This window comes from Branchiostoma floridae, chromosome 2, assembly GCF_000003815.2.
Source record: "Branchiostoma floridae strain S238N-H82 chromosome 2, Bfl_VNyyK, whole genome shotgun sequence".
Taxonomy (NCBI): domain Eukaryota; kingdom Metazoa; phylum Chordata; class Leptocardii; order Amphioxiformes; family Branchiostomatidae; genus Branchiostoma; species Branchiostoma floridae.
Window position 1 is genome coordinate 30,347,083 of NC_049980.1, and position 22,706 is coordinate 30,369,788.

The 22,706-nt window shown below is 42.5% G+C and overlaps 1 protein-coding gene and 1 long non-coding RNA gene across 2 annotated transcripts in view; one reads left to right on the forward strand and one right to left on the reverse strand.

The window, feature by feature from the left end:
• LOC118409729 (3-oxoacyl-[acyl-carrier-protein] reductase FabG-like) overlaps positions 1 to 22,706 on the reverse strand; it is an 876,245-nt gene that overhangs the window by 716,225 nt on the left and 137,314 nt on the right. The gene's annotated exons all lie outside the window — the stretch shown is intronic.
• Positions 6,284 to 12,520, forward strand: LOC118409756. Its single transcript, XR_004830475.1, has 2 exons — positions 6,284 to 7,665; positions 11,347 to 12,520. It is a non-coding gene; the product is annotated as an uncharacterized LOC118409756 (long non-coding RNA).

Sequence of the window (22,706 nt, forward strand, 5' to 3'; positions counted from 1 at the left end):
TCGCAAGTATTTTTGTTGTGTTTTCCACTGATTTCTTTGTCCAAATATTTTAAAAGTGACCAAAATTCCTTTGGATTGTTTTTGTTGAATTCTTCCAATTTTGCTAGAAGGTCGGAATTGTACTTCTGTTTACGCTGTTTGATGAGTTTCTTGTAATCACGCAAAGCTGTGAAATATTTGCTTCTAATTTCTTTTAGCCAGGGTTCTTTTTTCAGTGCCAGTGACAGTCTTTTTAAACGTTGGCGTGAAGACCAGCAGCATTGATCAAACCAAACTTTGTTTTTCTTACCGCTTTGTGCGGGTTTCTTTGTTTGTTTATTTGGCTTTGTTTTCAGTGACTTCTTTGCTACATCTAGCAATAACTCTGTAAAGTTTGTAACAGATTTTTCAGTCGAACAGAATGATGTTTGGCAGAAGTTTTGAAATTTTGAAATTGTATCTCTACTATCTAAAATACTTTGATACATTGATTTTGATTCATCTGTCCAAATGAATGCGGTTGGTTTGGGTTTTATCTGGTTAGTTGCTTTTTGAAAATGAGCGGAGTAATTTGTTGACAATGAGAAGGAAACATGACAATGATCAGAAAATTCGGAGATTGGGCTAACATTTACATATTGTACATCGGATAATAGAGAATTGCGCACAATACAATAATCGACAACACTAGAACCGTTGTAATGATAACAGGTAAAATCGCCTTTTAGGTCCCCCGCGAATCTACCATTTAGAATAGTTAAATCGGCTGCTGAACACAAATCTATCAATGTTTTACCGTAGTTGTTAACTTTGATATCTCTGTTCTGTCTGTTTTTGGTGAAACAGAGACCGTCTGTTATAGGATTGTCAAAGGTGAAAGTGTCAAAATGATTTTCTATCAACTGGCCAGTTCTTGCATTTAAATCGCCTAACACGACGATATCTCCTAAATTAGAGTATTTACATATGTCATTAGAGAGTATTTCAAAGGGAGATTCATTAGACGATTTAGAAGATGATTCGGGGGGGATATAGGCATTACATAAATATAAGTCATTTTCTAAGCCAAAAAATTGCTTGTCAAACTTGCACCAAACAGTATCTACCGTACTACTAACTAATTTGGAAATCCCTCTCCTGTACAAACTTTTAAAAATAACTGCTACCCCACCTGAATTCCGTTTAGCCCCTTTACTTCTAATTCTACTGCTAGTGAAAAAACTATAACCTGGTATGTCTAAATCTACATAACTATCTAGCCAGGTCTCTTGAACACAAATGATGTCGCTATTTTCTACATATGAAAGAAATTCGTCATCTTTGAATTTCTTGCAACAGCTTCCCTGGATATTCCAAGAAGAAAATACTAGTGCAGATGTTTTTGGCATCCTCCGTATTTGAATAGGAGTACACAATATCTACATGGGATCGGTATTATGACATATGCATACGAAATAGTTGTAAAAAAAAGAGAATAAACTCCTCTAGAATTGAGAGTGAACATAGTATGAAGATAAGGAATAACTTTACCTCTACGGCTTTACATGTCTGTGAAGGATGGTATCAAAGTTCATTTAAGGTCCCAGAAATCAAGATGTGAGAATGTCCCATGCTTTACGGAAACGCTTTCCAATCTGCTTCCACTGGAGAACTGTCTGTTTGGTGGGTCGTAACTGCAGCGTGGCGATCGGTGAAGTCGGGACTTGTAGAGTTCCATTAGACCGGCTTCCCGTGGTGATCGGTGAGGTCACGACTTGTTGGGTTCCACCAGGTCGGCTTCCTGTTGTAGGGTTTCGGTTGGATGTCAGATTAGCAGGACTGACAGGCTTCCTCGATCCAAGTGGAATGGCATTCACACTGTTCTTGAACCAGTCTCGTGTCGGGATGGCATTGTCACGTTTGGTGGCGGCAGTTTGAGGCCTTGGGTGAGCGTGTTGGTCGGAGGAGCGGTATCCACGTTGTGGGCGCGGCGTCGGAAGCTGTGGCGGGCCCGCTGTTGGTGTAGGTGGCGATGCATTGAGTGTGCGTTTGACGTCGGCAACTAGTAGTTTGGTTCCACTTCTGGGGTCTAGGTGTATTTGGTCTGGCAGGTAGAGATGTCTGTCCTGTGTTAACTTCCTGTGTTTAATGTACGTGAAGCCAGAATTCCTGGATAGTTTGAGTACTTCTTGGTTGTATGATTTGATATTCTCATTCAGGGTGGATCTCTGATTTGGTCCTCTTTGTAGTACTTGAGACACAGCCACCCTCGCATTTGGGAAGGACTTCTTTGTCGCTTCTAGCAGCCTGTCAGTGTTACGGAGCGTCTTGTGAACTGAGTCTGAGTGTCCTTTGCTGTTATCTAGATCGTTAGATCCAACGTGTAAAATAACAGTCTTGGTTGTGGAATCCTTGATGTTGCTGATGTTGTCAACGGCCGCACTTATGGTGCTGCTCCTGTGGATCTTTGTATGGTTTGCTTTACAAGCGCGATCTGGATCCACATCCCGAAAAAGTGAATCCGAAAAGATTCTTATCTCAACCCCGGCATTCTCACTTCGCACATGGTTGTTCACAGATTGGGGCATGTTGGTACAGACAGCTGGTGTCTGGTCGTCGGGAACAATGGTTTGTTTGTTGTGCTTCTTGTTCACGGGAGTAAAGCCATTGTCATGTGAAGTAGACCTGTCATTGTTATGGGAACTTGGGGCTTTGTTGTCATGTAGAGAGTGCGTCACACCACAATGGCAGGTAGCAAACATCTGTTCCAAATCTTTATACCTGTCCACCAGTACCTGAATCTCTGAATCTTGCTTTGTTATGATGTCTTGTAGGTCGGCATTTGAAGCTGCCAAATCATCTACTTTCAGGGACATACTATGAAGTCTCTCTTTCCATAGGTTCCTTTCGATCGAGATCTCTTGCTTTGCTTCTGATTTCTCCTTCATGAGCTTTTCTTTCTGTAGAGTCATGTCTTTGCGAGAATTGTTCAGATCTGTCTGGAGTTTTGCGGTAGCCTTTCTGATATGACTTTCAAGTGCCTTCTGAGCGGCTTCGATCTGTGTGGATATGGCATTCAGACTTTTCATGTGAGCCTTCTCTCGCTCCTTTTCTTTCGCGATTAGCTCGTCCCTGAAGGCGTTGAGTTTGCCGATCGTATCTACGTATTGTTTTTGTAGATCGTTGAAGGCACTGTCACTCGCTTTTATGGACTTTTCAACAGAAATCACACGTTCTAGATACACTTCTACTGGAGAGTTCGATGTACCTGTTAGTGTTACGTTACGTGTGTCACTTGACTCGTTTGTTTCAGAAGTTACGCCGGATGTCACTGGGGGGTCGCGTGAGTCACCGGTTATGGCGTCACCGGCACTTTGGGCGCCATTTACAAAATCCTGTTGCAGCTGTTCTGTGAAACTGCTACCAGTTGGGGTTTCAAGACCCTCTAATGTTCGTGGAGCGGTGGATTTGGGCATAGTCGGTGTCTCAGTCACATTGGATGGACATGGTGTCTTGGGCAAGGGCTGTTCTGTAGAGATTGTCTGGAAGCTATTGACGGCGTCCCTCACGCGTTGGACGCCATCTTTGGCGCTTGCCCTTGTACGTTTGTCAAGCATTGTTACATTGTTTTTCAGTTCAGGGTACAGTAAATCTACCCACCACTTGGTTCTTTGACCCTGAACCATTAGACCATTCTTCTTGTGGTAAAAGTGAACTGATAGAAGGCTTTTACCTGTCTTTGTTGCCGATGAGAAGTTGACGGACAAGCTTGTTGTGCCTTGCGTGGATTTCCAGGTCACTGTTGTTCCTTTGTGGTCTTCAAAGTTCTTGTCAAAGTTGTCCTTGTGAAGTTGAATCCACTTGTCTAGCTGGCTTGTCCGCAGTTTCACTCCACACAGTCGAGACTTTTCCACGTCTTCGTAGTCGAAGGCCAGGGTTTCGTCCAGCGGGACTTTGGAGAGATTGATATTCCATGGTTTCGTCGTGGGCGTCTTACCCTTGGGCGTCTTGGACTCGGCTCCCATATTTCAATGTTCCTCTGTCGTTACAGATGTTATTAAAAATCCTCAAAATTATAGAATACGTGAGACGTTAAGATAGACTCACATATGCACTAAAATACCTTACTCCATGTAGTATTATGGTACTCCAAACTAAGTCACATACGGAGAGCTAACGACGCGTGTCCGCGTCCGTCCGCCATCTTGAATTGTTATGTGTTGCCGAGTTCTTCCCTTGGCAAGCTAAGACAAACATCTATGAACACGTGTTTCTCAGCTAGCGTGGGATCAGCAGCAGCTGCTTCGGATGTGTAGACTAGAACCATGCAGGTTTGTTTGTTTGTTAATTTCAATCTCCAATTCTTGTGACACGGAGCTATTACTTATGATTATCTCATGCTGCCGTAGGATCTGCTTAAAGATTAAAGTGACGCCCCCCTTTCACTTGCATTTCTTTCTAGCATCGCATCTAGCATCAAACAGCGTATGGCTAACGTGATCACTCGAATTCCTCCCTCAAAGAAAAATGAGTTGTTTCTTAAACATTTTACTCACCCCTAAGACATATGTGGTGTCAGTTGAATGTGGTCAACTGAGGAGAGTTAAATATGTCTACCCCTACCAGTCGAACCAGTTTAGAACGCCTTTGGATGCCAAACTCTGTCTACTAGATTATGAAATTACTCACTCACGACCCATTTTGATCTTTGCCATTCATGTCTAAGAGTTAACCTGTTGTTTGATAGCGGGACCTGAAGACGTCGTCTCTTTACCCTTTTGAGAACGTGCAAAGAAAGCTGAATAAATTTGAGCATTTACCGATATATTTTCACGGTGGTCAAAAAGGCCCTCAAAAATCCTCACTCGCAAATCATGCATATTGAGGAAATCAGTGTCAATCACCCATTTCACTACTGGCAACAATAACTGATTGGTTTACGCCTTTGTAGGCGGGGGTTAGGTTTGTTTTGGTCGCTCCAAGTGGAGCTATTTTTTGGTGCGAACTTGCTCCTTTGATATGCGCGTCTTTTCTCCGCCCCCCATTGTTCTCCGCTTACCAAGTTAACAATACCTGATCATGAGCATTTATGTCGGCCATTCACACGCTGGAGCTCGGCATTGAAACCACCGTTTTAATTCTTTTTGAACTATATATTTGTCTATATATTACAATCACCCAACTTGCCAAAACTAAACCTTAGGTGAGCAAAGATCGAAGGAGTTACCGTCACTCCCGGGTCACCGCTTTGGACGGAGCAATGGTCGTCGTTTACAGACACAACCCGGACAATTATCCGTGCTTTTTTACACACACACACACACACACACACACACACACACACACAGAGTTGAGTAATAGAAATTCAGTAGTTTTTCGGCGAAGATAAATACCTATACTTAAAACATATCAATGAAAGCTCACCATACAAGTATACTTAGACCCAAACGTAACGAACCCCTTGATATAATGCGTCCAAAGTCCCGGCGTGTCTGTTCCTCTCTTGTATACATAACGACTCAATCTAAGACAATCGTTGCAACCTACGTTTTTTTATAAACGTGTTCTCTCAAATAACAAACTCCTTATATTCTCGTCATCCTGTAAATGAACTAGGTCCACATTTCGGTAACACAGCACATGCCAGCGCTAATGTCGTAGCGAATGTATCGATATCGGTAGTGCGCTGGACATTACGTGGTAAACTTTAAAACGGCGTCCTTTGCCCTGCAATTTTCTTTGTTTTAATTGTACCTTATACTATAGAATGGATTTGAAGTAGACGCACGGTAACACGGACAAAAGCATAGCAACCGCAACACCATAAGAATTCGCCCAACTTACCGCAACTGCAAGATTCAGCGGGGGCGGCGTAGAGCCCTCCCGCCCGTAATATAAACACCGGCCCGGCCTTTTCTACGTATACGGAAGTCTAATATTTTCTCTCTCTCTCTCTCTCTCTCTCTCACTCCACACGCACACACAGACACTCACACACAATTGAACGACAGAACACCAGTTTAGTTTTTTAGTGAAGTGAAAATTATATTTTGAACATTTCCATGGAAGCTTGCAGCACACCAACGTCCTTGAGCACACGGAGGTAATGCAAACCTCTCGGCAAAGTGCGTCTTCAAATCAAGATTCAAGAACCGGCGTGTCCGGTCCTGTCCTACAAAATAACTAAAAAATGAAAAAAAAAATTCGTTCTCCGCTATTTGTAGAAAACAATTTCATATTGCCGTGAATTTTGTAACAGAATCTGCAGTTCGCAATTCACTAGGCTTCGTAACATCAAGGAGGTTAAAGAAAGAGCTTGGTAACATTACACACCCAAGCGTTTGATGTGCTATCGGCTTGCATACGCTAGACGAAAAAACTCAACTTTTGGCGCCCTTGGTAGAAAAATGAAAACGGTTCAATACTACAAAGAAACTATCAAAGAAGCACAGTAGTAGATCAAACTTTTGTGAAGTAGGGGGTCAGATATGTAGTGTTGTTACCTGACAGCGGAACCGGCTGAAACCGGTTTTCTCTTTTGTTTACAAAAGACGCCATTTTACTATTTGGGACCTCGTTCAAAATTTCTAGAATAAGCTTAACTATGGGAGAAAGTGTAGCTGCGAAAGTGCACTAAAGATCTTGTAGAATTATTGGTAGCTTAAATCTTGCAGACACAACAAACTGTACAAATAATTTGCTACAGCCGATTCTCTCTCAAATTTCGCGCCCGGGACGACAACAATGGGGCCACGCCAGCTCATTTCCATATCACTGCCGTCACAGGTAAGTTGTTGTTGTAAGAACGTACGGAGGCGAGAACAAACCGCTCTGATGTTCGCCGACAACCTAATTATAAGTCTAGAGCATAGCTATTCTTCCACGTGAAAATCTGAACAAAACGTACGATTCGTATTTTGAGCCATATCTACCGATAGTTTACACTTAAGCTGACCAAAAAAACTTCATCGTGAAGAAAAAACTATCGCCGCCATCTTGGAGAAAAATCAATCGATTCTCTTCTATCGCTGTGGAACTATGGGACAAAACGTAGTGAAAATGTGACAAAATTAGCTAAAATGCCGAAGACACTCAAAACTGCATAAGGTGAAATATTCTTATAGGTCCTGAAGTCTAAAGCATAGGTCAAAGCTTTGCCAGGTGCGTAAAATAGAGCATTAAATTCAAAGTTCAAAGTTCAGTGACCCAAAACGACCTCCAATACGCACATGGAACAGCGGGCGATTTGAAGCGTTTTGCACATCGTCATCCCAAATAATTGAGATATTTTTAAGGCGAACTAATGTAATTTTCGTGTGCATATATTTTTTTCCTGATGTGATAATCATATCGTGCTTTATATTGGATGAAATTTGTGTTGTTTTTTTCACACCGCCACGGCTCGCGCGGGCCGGTTTGTGGGCGGAGCACTCTGGCTTGACAACGCGGATAATACCCTAGCAACGTGACCACCGTGTCAAGTCAAGGACATTTCCTGGTGATCATTCCTTAATTCAGTTCTGAGTGCAGACACTGCTATCATAGACTCCTGTTGTATTCACTACCAGTGCTTTGTACAGCCGTGAGGTATATTACGGTTTAGCAAAATGAGCCGTTTGGCTTCCTACAGCCACGTGAAACACACCGATATTCTGTGGACACTTGTTGTGCTTCTACTGTTCAATGGCGAGCCCATTTCGGGACAAGGTAAGCCACAATTAATTATTTTTTATTGTTAATGATATAACCTGTGCAACTTTCGTGTATGATATCAGTTTTTCCTAGCTATTGGTCAAGACTGCGTTCTTGAGGAGAACGCCATGGTTCACCGTAGGGCTTGGTTCAATTAGGAAAATGCCAACATTTTCTTTCAGTGCCGAAATGTATTTTTACATGTGACCTCTTCTGTTAATGTCTTTGTTCGTTTGAGCGGTTGTCATTTGTATCATCCATATCGTTCATTCTTGAAATAGATAAGAGATGCCGCTTCACTTATTCCGAACCAGGTGTAGTAGAACAGAGAAGCATATACACGGTCACTTCCTTCTTACTCTGCAACCAGAGGATAGGCCCCGGTTGTTTTTTCCACGTTTTTTTTAGTCATTTTTATCGGGGTTTCTATTTTGTACTCTTCTTGGTGATGTCTCGCGGCCCGATAAAAATGAGTAAGAAAATGTGAAAAAAAAACAGCCGGAGCCTAACATCTGCTTGGATAGTACTTCCTCCTCAGACACGTGAAAATGAGGGCGTTAGGCCACACTTCGCGGGAAAGATGAGTCACACAAGGAAAAGGTGCTCTTTCCGAGTATTTGGCTACTACTTTCATCCGGCTATTTTCCCCAACAATGGCGAGTAAGCCACATTGTCCCAGTACATAAAGGTGGGCTCAAAGAGGACCCGAATAATTACCGGGGAAGCTGGACTTACACCTTTATTTATAACCGATAAAGGAGTCCGGCAAGGGTGTAATCTTAGCCCGACCCTTTTTAATATGTTCATTAATGACTTAGTTAATGACCTAGACGACACCGATTGCGCTCCACCATCCCTACACAATTTACTAGTGTCCTGTCTGCTGTATGCTGATGACGTTGTGATGCTCTCAGAATCAGAGACAGGAATACAACGTGCACTTGACAAGCTCAATGCCTTTTGTACAAAATGGAATATACACGTAAATCTAAAGAAAAGTAATGATTTTCAACAAAACAGGAAGAACCGTGAAGAACATCAAATTTTCACTTGGCACAGAGAGTATCCAAATCACTAACTCATATACTTACCTAGGCCTGACTTTGTCCTCGTCAGGAAGTTACTCATTAGCCAAAAGCAATTGTCTTTAAAGGCACACAAAGCAGCTTTTAGCATTAAACCCCTCATTCGCACCTCACTGCCCCCAAAGGCTCTACTTAAAATCTATGATACTTGTATCAAGTCTATACTGTTGTATGCCTGTGAGATCTGAGGCAAAGATTTCTCAAATGACAAATGTCCTGTTGAAACAACCCAGAACCGTTTTTGTAAAAACATCCTTGGTGTGCACAGAAATTCATGTAATCAAGCATGCAGAGCAGAGCTTGGGATGTTCCCAACAGATATAGATATATCCGTACGTGTAATAAAATACTGGCTAAGACTAAAACAACTGGATAGTTCCACACACCCCTTACAGGTGGACGCATTACTCTGTCAGGAATACCTTATGGGAAATAGTTACAAGAAAAACTGGTTGCACGTCCATGTTGAAGAAATAGTAGATAATGCAGGATATTCTTTCTTATGGAACATTAACTACCCTACATTAGACAATAAGAACATATGTACTTTGTTAAAAAGAAGACTTACCGATATGTACGTTCAAACGTTTTTTCATCAACTGTCCCTAGATAACGGTAAGCTAAGATTTTACAAAAGGGTTAAATCCGAATATGTGATGGAAAATTATCTGTATCATAATGAGTTTAATGAAAGATCAGCCATATGTAAGATAAGAACAAGCGCACATCCGTTAGAAATAGAAAGGGGTCGCTATAAACAGCTCCCTGTCCACTAGAGATTGTGTACATATTGCCCAATGAATGCAGTGGAAAATGAAACACATTTTATCAGCCAGTGTACCCACTATGAAACCGAAAGAAAAACATTATTTCAAACAGTTGCCACTATTTCACCAAGCTTTTACTACCTAAATGATCACCAAAAGACTACATTTCTACTAAAAGCTCAAAATCCCACCATCATACAGAACGTGGGACAATTCATTAACCACTGCCTTCAAAGAAGAAGTCAAACCCGACAATAGTATCCATAGTATCATGTAGTTGATTAGACACTAGTTTCATGTACTTACCTCTCTTAGTTCTTGAGATTGTGTATGTAATTAGCCCTCGGGCATGATTTTGCAAATAAACATCTATTATAGCCACTAATGGTGCTTCCCACTATTGTTAAATGCGTCAACCGTACATTTCATATTCACTTGTTTGTTCACTTTGCCAATGAAAGGAATTCCGGGGTAATGTTGAAACATTTAGCCATACGAAAACATAAATGTATCAGAACACATAATTTGACCTATGAATGTAAAGATTCTAGTAGCGAGCGCTAGATAGGTAGATACAAAAATGAATATATTCGACTCTAGGCTACAACCTACAAACTATCAAAACACAAAAAATGTCGGCATTTGTGGCGCTCTGTGGAGGTCAGCTGAACTCCAGCTTGCTCACCCCGATACAAGGGCAGTTGTACAAAAAGGTACATTTCAACGAACTGGAAAAATCACAATCCAAATCATACAGCTGACATATACGCCACACAGCACAGTTTACACTTCGATACCTATCATCATCATATCGTTCCGTGCCAATACTGCAGCCAGGCCACGGCCTTCTCGTTAGCTTCTAGTAGGTCCTGGTTGGAGATGTTGGGGCCTAATACACAGTCCTTTGTAATGTGTCCCATGGTTTGGGTTGGGTGGCCACAGCGACACTCAGCTGAGTTCACCCGTCCCTATTTCAGTAGGTTGTCTCTAGTCCTGCCTACTCCACACCTATCACATACGCCTTTATACCCAGTCAGGCCTTACAAAGAGCTCATTGGGCCATATTATTTCATATACCCGCGTCACAACGGTGGTTATGAGTTCATAGAAATACACTGTATACTACCTTCAAATGTCTGCTTGAAATCTTATGTTATTAGCAGAATGATCCTGTTAATAAGAATTGTGTTCCCCATTGACAACAAGTTTCTCTAATTTTTAGGGAATATTGACAGGGTATTTCTCAAACCATCATAAGGTATTTGGGGAAAACCCTTAGGCTCTTCCCTGTACTGAAAAAGATCGGACATGCTACAGGTTTGCGATGTCAAAGCCCTATTGATGAGCTTCATATAATATTCATGGCGACTATAGTCTCAGTAGCGTAATTGGCTGCCAACAAGATACATCAAGAACGGCTAGATGGATGGTTTCTCGTTTGGTGAGATGGTAGGGATGGGGAAAACTGGAAATTTTTACATGTTTGGCCCATAGCGGCCTGCCTTTGTACTACAGTGAAACTTCAGGTGTTGATATCTCGTGTTCTTGACAAGCTACGGTCACGATATTTTTAGGTGTTCAATACCTCCTGTGCTTAAAGAAGGGTGACATTGCACAGTAAGGCTAGCTTCTAGATCTATAATTGTAGGGGCGTTGACTTTAACATAAGATTTTCATTGGTTGTTGGTATGCATGTAGTTTTGACATAGATGTACAAAATTAACAAGACTTATCTTATAATAGACTTGTATAAATTTTTAAAATCAATTGTGATTGGGGGGATGTCTTTGCTTTGAAATATTTAGTTTCTGGAATAATTATAAGAATGCCAAATTGTCTTATAGATACAGACGACTGCATTGGTGTGATCTGTCAAAATGGCGGGATCTGCATCGACGGCTTCAACAATTACACTTGTAACTGTACTGCAGGGTTTGAAGGCGTTCACTGTGAAACAGGTAAGTTCTACGAAGAAAGAGACTCTTTTTGTACAATCATCGCTAAATTCGCACCAACTTCACCTTCTTCAGGGTAATTCTGACTGGTTCACATTGTACTGCAGCATAGATGTCGCTGCTCACAGCTGTGCATTGCTTGGCACCTATGCAGCAGTGCAATATGAACCGATTAGAATTTCTGTGCAGAATTTGATAGACGGTCACCGAAACGCTGGTTGTGAATAAAGTCATGGCTGTGTAAAAAGAGTCTTTTTATTCATTGACGTGTCAATCGGATGGTACTTTACGCAGAATTCCTTTGCAGAATTTTGGAAAATTCATGTTCTTTGGTACATAAGGAGATTACTAGTAAATATTGCATTTTGAAACCAAAATGTCCACAGAAAATATCCGAAACCTTACTGTATTGGCTTGTCAAGCCTTTCAAACTTTTTCTGTTCTGCATTCATGACCATTTCTCCCTCTGGAGTCTGATCTTACCTCCACGGTCTGTGCTATTCTGATTCATGTATCTCTTATTCTGATTGGTCAGAGTCTTGTGTGTCTACTGGGACACGAACTGGGACGCAAACCTGCATCCATCAGCTTAACAATCGCATGCACAACCACTAAGCTATGAGAGTCTGCATCACGTAATGGTTACAGTATTTTTAACCGAAGCGAACGAGATGGTTTTATGAGGTAGTTATAGCAAAAGACCAGGCGTTATCACACCATAAACACCGAGGTATGAGGGAGATGGGTACACATGTACAGGTAATAGCATTCTTTATTATGTGTGTGTGTGTGTGTGCGTGTGTGTTTTATTAATGGGGGGGGGGAGAAAAGTGAATAATTTTACTTATGGGTTCTCAGTAATAAATTGCCTATGGCTGTGCTATTCTTTTATGAATGTTGGGGTATTTTCTAGCGTATCGAGCGGTCTCACTAAATACCGAAAACAACCGAAAACAACCGAAAACAACTCGACAAATACTGAAAACAACTCGAAGCCACCTAAAAAATATCAAAGCAATCATGAACAACCTATCAGAACCCGAAAAAAGCCGGAAAATAACCCGTAAACAACAAAAATGTCTATTTTATCTTCATCTACTGGTTATTATCCCTTTAATTATTTTCTCCACGGCCGAGGGAGAGAAGAGTCTGAAGGAAGGATTCTTTCAGCAAAGGGGATGAGCCCCTCTTACTAACACACACCGTCCGAAAGAGGCACCGTTATCGTCTGTCTTTCCACCTAGAAAGTGCGCTATTCACGTCGTCGTTGCTTGTAGTTATTTAAGGTGCTTGACTGGAAATATTCCGTTGTCTCACTGCCGTTGACTGTCGGACTTGCTCAGAGCGATTTGGGAGCCCCTCTTACTAACGCACACCGTCCGAAAGAGGTGGTCTGTTATCGTCTATTTGTCCGCCTCGAAAGTGCACTATTCACGTCGTCGTTGCTTTTGCTTGACTGGAAATATTCCGTTGTCTCCCTGTCGTTGACTGTCTGACTTGCTCAGAGCGATCTTTGAGCCCCTCTTACTAACGCACACCGTCCGAAAGAGGCACCGTTACCGTCTGTTTGCTGATCTTGTGGGCACACTCTTCCCGTTGTAGCTGCTCTGTAAAACCTTTGCTCGACGGCCGTTTTTTCGCTGCCGTTCACCGCTATAGACGGTTCAGAGCAATCTGTGTCACACCTTTCAACACAGCAGCCGCGCACTGTACTGAGCAGAAAAGCAGATGAGTAGGGTCTTAATAACTGTACTGACGTCATTAATCATGCGGACTTGTTTGTCACAATTCCCACTTCTTTGTCGCTTTCTAAAGCAGCTCATCTCCAATTCTGCCGAGTCACTGACTGTTGTTACTCAACTAGCCTCCTTCCCTGCCGAGTTCAACTTCTCTTCCCTTTGTGTTTGCTCACGTTTGGGTGACATGAAGTTTCCCATGGCTTCTAGTTCCCCATTGATGTAAACCGTGGCCTTCGTGCCTAATGACTGATGTAGCGTATAGACCATGACATAGCTCACCGCCACCGTTCCGTTTGAAAAAGTAAAGAAAGGAGCGACTCGTTTCCCACGAATGGAAAACGTGCGCTGACCAGAGAAATATGTGATCGGGTGAACAACATTTTTGAATGAAAAAAATAGACATAATGGATGCAAAATATACCGAGAGAACAGGCTGACAAAAGTGCAACAGTGGGGTTCAGGCGCCGCCAAACTGCCCATGCTAGATGGTAGCGGTTATCGGCGTTGGGCTTGTGAGCTGGCGGCCCGGGCTCGAATCTCTGGAGTAAGGAGACTGTTTCTACCCGCACAAAAGGCCAAATACATCTGCAAAATGTATCTGTATATATGCGTAGAGATCGCGATCGGAGTCACTACCAACAGAGCTAGAGCCCGAGCGGGATCTCTGCTGTTTGTAATGGTTGAAGTGCAGAATCTTGCCACGCTTGATGGGCATGGATGCCAGGTCCGTCATGACGATACGTTTTGTCCAACTTAAAACAAGTAAATCGCCAAAAATATCCACCACGCTTTAATGGATTTATGGTTTAAGTGATCTGAACTCAAAGGCTACTGTACGTCTTTGTACAGAAAATGATACCACAGACTGGCTGAGTGGCCGTCCAACTCCTCTGGTAGCAAAACTCCCTTGGAGAATTATTCTCCCTATAAATAGTATAATGGGCAGCGTAGTCAGTCTGTTATACCCCCTTTCCACTAGGACGGCGCTCTCGCCGCGCTCTCTCTGCGACATGAATTTTGACATATCTCTCAACGAATTATTTAGAAAAGAAACGAATCTTTTTTACACTTTTTGTGTTTTGTTGTCCTTTTAAGTCACACTTTACGTTTTGTAAAATATACACAGTGTGAAAGCGAAAGTTTCACATATTCTATTCGGGTCCCAGTGAGAGAGCAGCGCGATCGCCGTCTAGTGGAAAGGGGGCCTAGAGACTAGCAAATAAAAAGTTCTTCTATGTCTTCTCGGAAGACCTGTTTTCAATGCCGATGCAATAGTAGATCCAAGCAGGGGTTGTGAACAACTGTAACGGCTTGGTTGATTTGTTCTGTCCCGCGTGTATCCAGTCATGACGCCACGCAGATTAAGTTGGTACTAAGTATTTAGCTGCCCATTACGCTGTGTAAACATGTAGTGCCGAACTGGATTTCTTGGGATCTTTTTGTTACCAGAAGACGTATTTGTGACACAGGGTCCAACAGAGCTTCTTACTGAAGCCGGGTTCACACGTGCGTAGTATATTCAATTCCGTATGAGGTCCGTATGAGGTCCGTATGAAACTCTTAGCCTCTGCCAGTTCGCTGGAAAAATAGTAGAAATTTGACAAATCTAGACAGACAACACGCCGAAGAAGCTGGCTGACCGAATAGTATGGATTGGCATGTTATCTAAGTGTCTATATTTGTCCAATTTCTACAATTTTTCCAGTGACATGTGGACCCATGGGTCTACCTACTAATTCCATTCAGAATTGAACAGATACATACGTGTGAACCCACCTTAACATATACGTGACTGGATCCTACATTCAATGAAGCTACCGTACGCTGTCTTAGATATTTGCTGGCCAGTATCTAACCTTTATTCACATGATGTGCTACTACTCTGGAAGGCTTCTTAAGTTAATTTGCGACAGCTACGAAGAGAGTCGGGTCTTAAGCAAGTGTTTGTTTGGTTTGTGGTTCTTTCTGTGTGATCTTTTCCATCATGTTTGCTCAAGTGGTCATGTAAAGAAATTGTTCCGCCCGAAAGACGTACAAAGACACAAATCTACTGGGTACTTAGAGAGCGTAGGCCTGATTGACATCGTTCTATTGTCAAGCTTCCGCTCTAAAATGCTATGTCATGTAGCAGCGGTATACCAGTAGTCTCCAAGCAGAGGTTAGGAAACGGTTTGCCAATTTTTCTTTACGTGTGCCGGCCGCTTGGAGTAGAAGCGGTACGGGGCATAGAAATAAGAACATCATAGCCCGTCCATGGATACAAAGATAACTTTTGTCACTATCCATACATTGCAATATTTACCGGGAGCACTATTTCGATTCTTCAATGATTTTAAAGCAAACTGGCGCATTGACTTTTCATTGACAGGTTCAAGCAGGGTCAGGGCGGAAACGAAATATAAAAGTTTATGACAATAGATATGCACGAGGCATGCTGTTGAATTATTTTTTGGTCCGTTTTCTGTTTTTTTGTTGTCTTTTGCATCGTACTTTCCGTTCCCCGAAATTGCCCCGCTGGACTCCTTTGTGAAAATGTGACGTTAGCATGAAGACATGAAGATTTTAAATCCTTTAGAAAACCGTTCTGTCGAAACCAATTAGAGCTTTCGTAAACGCTAGTGACCTCTAGGAAACTCTTTGCACATGTGGCTGCCGTTTTAGGCTCGTCCTCATTTAAATGTCGAAATGCTGTCGCCTGACTTTACGGCTTGATATGGAGAAAATTATAGACAACATTACTGGTTCCTTCATTTTTCCATAACCCCTGTAATGTTTTACAAAAGATGCACAACAACATTCGTATTGGTTGATGGCTTAGACGGTTATTATAGCCACGGGTCGGATTTCACACCCTAAAAAATGGCTGTCGCCTGAGAAGAAACGAAGAATTCAAATAGTCGCCAAAAATGTAACAATTCAGTTCCCAGAATAATTGTTCGGCATGTGAAACCAGCTACCAAGACCCTCTGCCCGATCACGTCAGATCGCTCCTGTCACTGATCTTGGAGGCTGTGTGAGGTGGTTTATGCCTGTCGCCAGATTCTGCAACAAACGTTACCACCACGAGTGCGATGGATGCCACGGTTTTATTATCCACGTATAAGACTAGTAATGACCATTTTTGTGACGCTGTACAGTTTTTCTGGCTTCCTAAAGAAACAAGAAAGGGTTGTTGACTGTTATTTGTATCCCACCTTGCTTAACAAAATGTTGTACAGAAATGACTGTAACAAACGTTACCATCGTTTGATGCTGTCTAAGCTTTCTATTTGACCTGGTGTAAAAAAGCTGCCCACTTTTCAAATGTTCCTTGGGACATCTACTTGTACCTAAATGATGTAGTCAATAAGGTAAGTCCTTTAGAAGAAAACAGGGTTAAGTTTACTGTTGTAACAAACGTTACCGGTAACGTTTGTTACCTGCCCTGTAATGTATTACCAATGGGACCGAAAATAATAAGTTGCCATTTTTTGGCTATGGTTAAAAGAGGAATTTTCCTAAACAACCAGGTAGTTTTCACTGAAAATAAAGCCGATTTATTTTTCGACCAAAAAAATGCCATTTTCGACATTTCAGTGAGAACGAGTGTTTAATGTGTTTATCCAACTGCATCGCTGCCGACCGTGGCACACATAGAGAAAAAATCTTAACATCATATTCACTAACCGCAAACATGCCCAAATCTTGGTTCTCCTCGTCTTCCTCCTCCCCTCCGTGCGCCGTGCTGAACTCCAGGTCGATCACGGCCAGCTCGCCCTTTCCGCCAACCCTTTTCCTCAGAGGGTTTCCCGTCCGCGCGGTGCTGTCCTTCACGGGCTTCCACCAGCCGGACATGGTGGACACCACTTTACTCTTGTCCCTGAATAGACGAGCTGCTTTCGACATCGTGTTTAGATGAAAGCCTTCAATGCCAGAAGATCCTAATAATCAGTGTCTTTTAAATAAGTTCTTATAACTTTTTGAAATGCTGCGTCAGCCGGAGCAAACTTTCATCATCCCGATAGATTTTGTTGTATAAATGAGTCCTTACAAAGAAGCATCCCAAAACGTTGTATCGAGAGTCCTCCAACGTTGAAGTAATATAAAGAGTAAACGTATCTGGTGTCGCTTGTAGAACGTTGGGTTACACGTATAGTGGACACAGCGTGCAAGAGGTTTTCCAGTCGAAATTGCAGGTGTTCTGTTAGTACGGTGTTTTTCAAACTCGGGTATCTTCTTTGCGCCGTCCTTATGTAATGTATTGCTCTGTAGAAACAGGGCGTGGCATGTATTCTAATCTCTTAATGCGTTTCTTCGACGGAAAACATTCCCTGTTTTCTTTCATCTTGAGAACTCCCTGTGGCCAACACGATCTCTCAAATATTTGCCCAACAGGCTTCTGATTGGGCTGGACAGACGTCACGCGAAAATATTTGATCAAAATGGAGTGCCCTCTTAGAAGTGATGAATACGGGATTACACGAGGATGACACCGGGTCTTACTTGTATGTACCCATGGGGCAGAGCTCAGATAACCATACTATGTCAATGTCACAATGCAAGGCTTAGTTAAAGAGGATGACGAGCTTCGTATGGTTTCTGCCATGCCTGCTAGGGGCTTGTAGAAAGCCTTTGTCGCCTCACAGAGGATGAGCTACAATGTACTTTTTAAGGTGCAGTCACAATAGCTTGTATATCAAGTCCGTATGAGTTCCGTACTGACATACGCACAGTATGCAGACATACGCACAGTACGGCCCAAGTGTACTTGAGCTAATCAATGTCAATACGCAACTCATACGGACTTAAACATCGCGTGACTTAAGGTGGGGTCACACGTGCGTATATATTTAAGTCCGTATGGGGCGCGCATGGGAGTATTTGCCTCCACCAGGCCCCACAGGTCGCTGGAAAAATAATAGAAATTGGACAAACGTAAACAGGTAACATGTCAAACGAGTTAGCTGGGTCGCTAACCATACTTCTCGGTCAGCTAACTCATCTGGCATGTTATGAATCTATAGTTGTCCAATTTGTACTATTTTTCCCGCGACCTGTGGAGCCTGGTAGAGACTAAGAGCTTCATGCGCACCTCAAACAGACTTGAATACGAGTATATAAGCATGTGTGACCCCACCTTTATCTCTTAAATGCCTTTGCCAATGGACGACTATAGCTCAGCAACCGCTGGGCGACTAAAACTTTGTGACCCTTGGTTTTATAACTGGGCCGGCCCCATGTCTTTAGTGGAAAAGCAATGTTGTATAACACAAAAAAGTATACCACATACGTCGGACATTCATCGAGCCATCATCATCACACACAAAAAATGACACATCCTGTCATTGATAGGATTTCACAATACAATATAATCGTCGCTTTGTACCCGTAAGTGCATCATAATCTCGTAATCTTAGTATTTTATATCATAAAAAGGAGAACTCAATAATACATGTGGGGATGATAGATGAGATTAGATTACTATTGCATCTTTAATGGGGGTATAATACCGGTGTCTCCACCATGGTCGCGAAGTCGGGGAAGTAAATTGTAGGAACAATCGTGAAAGGATAGTGAAGAATGTCAACAATAGGTAAAGTTCAGGACTATCATGCTTGTTAAATGACATTGTATTTTTGTGATTCTTAGACAGGTAGGCAGGTGGGCAGGCAGGTAGGCACACTATTATATATAGTGGTCTGGAATAAAGAGTTTGAAAAAAGTTCAGTGGGGTCGTGTGGCATAACTGTAGGGTGTTTGGCCTAGAACCCAGAGGTCCTGGGTTCCAGTCCTGTCATGCTACTGATCTTGCGCCCTTTTACCCCGGTCACATTTGGCGAAAATCGATCGGACGACGATTCCGCGGCAGTCGCCCGAGCCTCGCTTATAATAATAACTTTATTGCACAACAATTGTACAAGGTAAAAAGTGTGGCTTATATGTGACAGGGACGGTTTTCAGGTGAAAAATACGCGCAACCCTGTGTCGATCTTAAATATGGCCGACCTTCCATCGATACGCCCGAAGATCGTGGATAATGTGACAGGGGTATTAGGAAAGACACATGTCATGATTTCCTCTCTCCAGTTAGGTGAACAAATGGGTACTTGACTTCAGCTGAGGAGGTAAATGGCCGTAGAAGAAGAGGGTCGGGGCTATTAATTCAGTTTTTAACTCCGACAAACCAATTAAGCTCATCTTCATCTTCTTTATCCCCTCCTCCCTCCCTCCCTCCCAATACCGTGCCCTAGACACACCGGGTAACAACTCACTGCCCCTGCAGTCTCAGAACGGCTATGGGACTACTACACATTGAACTTACACATAATAATAGCAATATTACACAGCAGCCATAAGTGTAGCCATTTTGCATGATATTTCTTGTTGATTTAAGCTTTTTTCAATCACCACCTTTTCGGACTTATCGTTTTTCATACACTTTCCTTCCCATGTCGGTTTTAATCATAAACCCATTTTGTATGATGGAAATGGCCATAAGATTGCCCATATGAAAGCCTTCTTTACACATCATTATACGTTTGCACATACGAAATGGGCTAATGTTTCTGGTCAAAATTAATCTTCGCTGTATTTGCAAACTCATATCCGAACGTTAATTGCAAGAGAACACAGTTCAGTTCAGTTCAGAACACACAGATACTCTAAAGGGTAAGAAAGAAGGTTTAGTCTTTATATCTATCAGGTGTTCCCGTACACATGAAAGAACATTACAGAGGTGTTTGACGTCTTTTTTATGGAGTGACTAATGGATAACCCCGTGTTTTAATGATAATTTCATTATTTGTACACATGGCCTTGGGCTAATGTTTCCGGTCAAAGGTGCAGCGTCATGGTGCATGGCCAGAAAAATGACGCTGGATGTCATCGATCGTGAGTGTATATTCATATATGTATGTGTGCATTTACGCGTGTGTATTTGTGTTTGTTTGTTTGTTTGTTTGTGTGTGTGCGCGCGCGCGTGGTGTGTCTCAGGTAGGTTACAAACTCGGAAGGCTATGCAAGGAATGTGTTAGGGAAATCTCCCACTTATAAATCCTTCGTTTCAAGTCAATCCATTGCTAAAAAATTACCTGAATTAAAGCGGAAATGTTTTGGCTGCACGTATCTTAAAGTCACACAATCCAGTAGTATATACCAGTAGAGTTACTAAATCTTCGATTGCACTGGACATGACTACGATGGCGATTTCTACCGGCAAATCAGTGGTTCACTGTCAGTGTCAGATTGTAACCTCGATCCCTGACACACACACACACACACACACACACACACACACACACACACACACACACACACACACACACACACACACACACACACACACACACACACCCATATATCTATACCTATATATATATCATAGTCAGGTCCGCACCCTTTCTGAGCAATTACACAATTATAATAGCTGATGCACAGCAAGCCTGAGTCAACATGCCGTAAATGGTGTTTGTCGACTCACTGTTGGAACAAAACATTCTGTCCATGTTTCCTAACAAATTGAATGGACGAGATGATTACCCTTACCCAAGTCCTTTCAATCAGCACTACGCAAACAGAATGGCACGGTAATTGTATAATTTCCCGTCCAAATTTTGCTAAATCACGAGGCGTCTTATTAAACAATGCCATGACCTCACGTCACCCCGTGGTGAATTATTTGCGGTTAATTACCTCCTTTTTGTTATCGTATTTCGTGTGTCACTGAGATTTACGTTTTATGGCATCTTTTTAGTATCGAGAGTCTGTACAGTCTCATGATCAGAAAGGATTAATCGAGGTGCAGAGAGAAACATATCTAAATTAACTAGACCGATTGTTTGTCTTCTAAGTATCAATTTGCATAAAACAATAGTTTTCTAACACCCCAAAATCGTGACCATAGCCTGTTCAAAACGCAAGAACCGGAAGTTCAGCTGCAGTACCGATGGAAGTCGCCAGGGGCTCAAAATCTAATCCTTTTCAGTGTTAGTCACCAACACACCAAGTATGAAACCAATACATCTAGCCATTCTTGAGTTATCTTGTTGACATGTTGACACACACACACACACACACACACACACACACACACACACACACACACACACACACACACACACACAAACACACAAACACACAGACACACACACAAACGCCAGTGAAAATATAACCTCCACGTGATAACTTAAGCGTAAGTTGTCAGTGTGCGTGTAGGTGTGTCACAGTGTGTAGGCTGAGTTTGTATTTGTATGTAAGTAGTCTTTGTATGCATTTAAAAATGTGTGTGTTCATGGTCACGCTTGTATCTCCGTGCGAGAGTCTCTCTCTTCCTCTCTGTGCGTGTGTGTGCTTGTATGTGTGTGTGTGTGTGTGTGTGTGTGTGTGTGTGTGTGTGTGTGTGTGTGTGTGTGTGTGTGTGTGTGTGTGTGTGTGTGTGTGTGTGTGTGTACGTGTACGCGTATGGGCGTTTGTGTGCGTGAACGACCTCGTTCACGTGTTCCTTTTATGTTCAATCAAGACATGTCCAATGTTCCAATTTCAACATACACCTCTTTGTAGGAAATGTACGATATTGCAAACTACAAAGGATGAAACAATCCAATGTTTGCCAGTCAAACACGCTTCCATTTGCAAGTAGTCGCGCAAATACTAACAGGTGGCAGACTCACAGCCGGATCTGTAAACACCGCATGAAAGAGCTGGCGAGTCAAAAGCTAAGGGCACAACCCACCGTACGTGCAATTTGTCCTTACGTATTTTGGGGAGGCCACGACCGCCACGTATTTATGAAAACGTTTAGGCTGTACAGGGCAGGCGCGTTGCTCTTACTTGCACGTACGGGGGGCGAATCCGCAGCCCGAGGGCACACAAGTTTTACCTGCACGTAAAGTTCTACGTCGTGTCTGCGTGCTCCAAAATCCGTCGGATACCCTACGAGTTCGTACGGAGGCGGTACTTACCACTTACGGATCCCAAAAGATTGCCCACGTTTTGGCACGTAGACAGAACGTATTTGCACGTATGTCGGGTTCTGCCCTTAGTTTAAAGCGCATTTTGGGGCCACAATACGGCCCCTCCATCATTGAGTGAAAGTTTCAAATTTGTTGCCTATCCCTCGCCTTACCCTACCCTTATCACAATAGTGCAAATATACGACGTGCGGATGTGTTTAATGCGTTCTTGATTAAATATTCCACTCCCCTACCTCTCAACTAAAGCACATTTAGCACATCTAGGACATTGTACTCGTTTTGGTGGAAGAACTATTCTCCTGAAATAGCTGTCCCAAAAGTGATCAAACCAGTTGTTCAGCAGGATTTGTCAACATGACAGAAACAAAAGACCGGTGTTTACATGCCCTGGCTCCAACGGGCTTTGATGGGTTCTTTGTTGTTTTACAACGTGTAATCATTCAATTAACAATCTGTAGCTGTTAGCACACGTCATTCAACTGAAAGCTATTTACGCCTGTGGCTATCATATATGATTAGCCGCACCCCACGTCTGCTTGGAGAAATCACCAATCAAAAA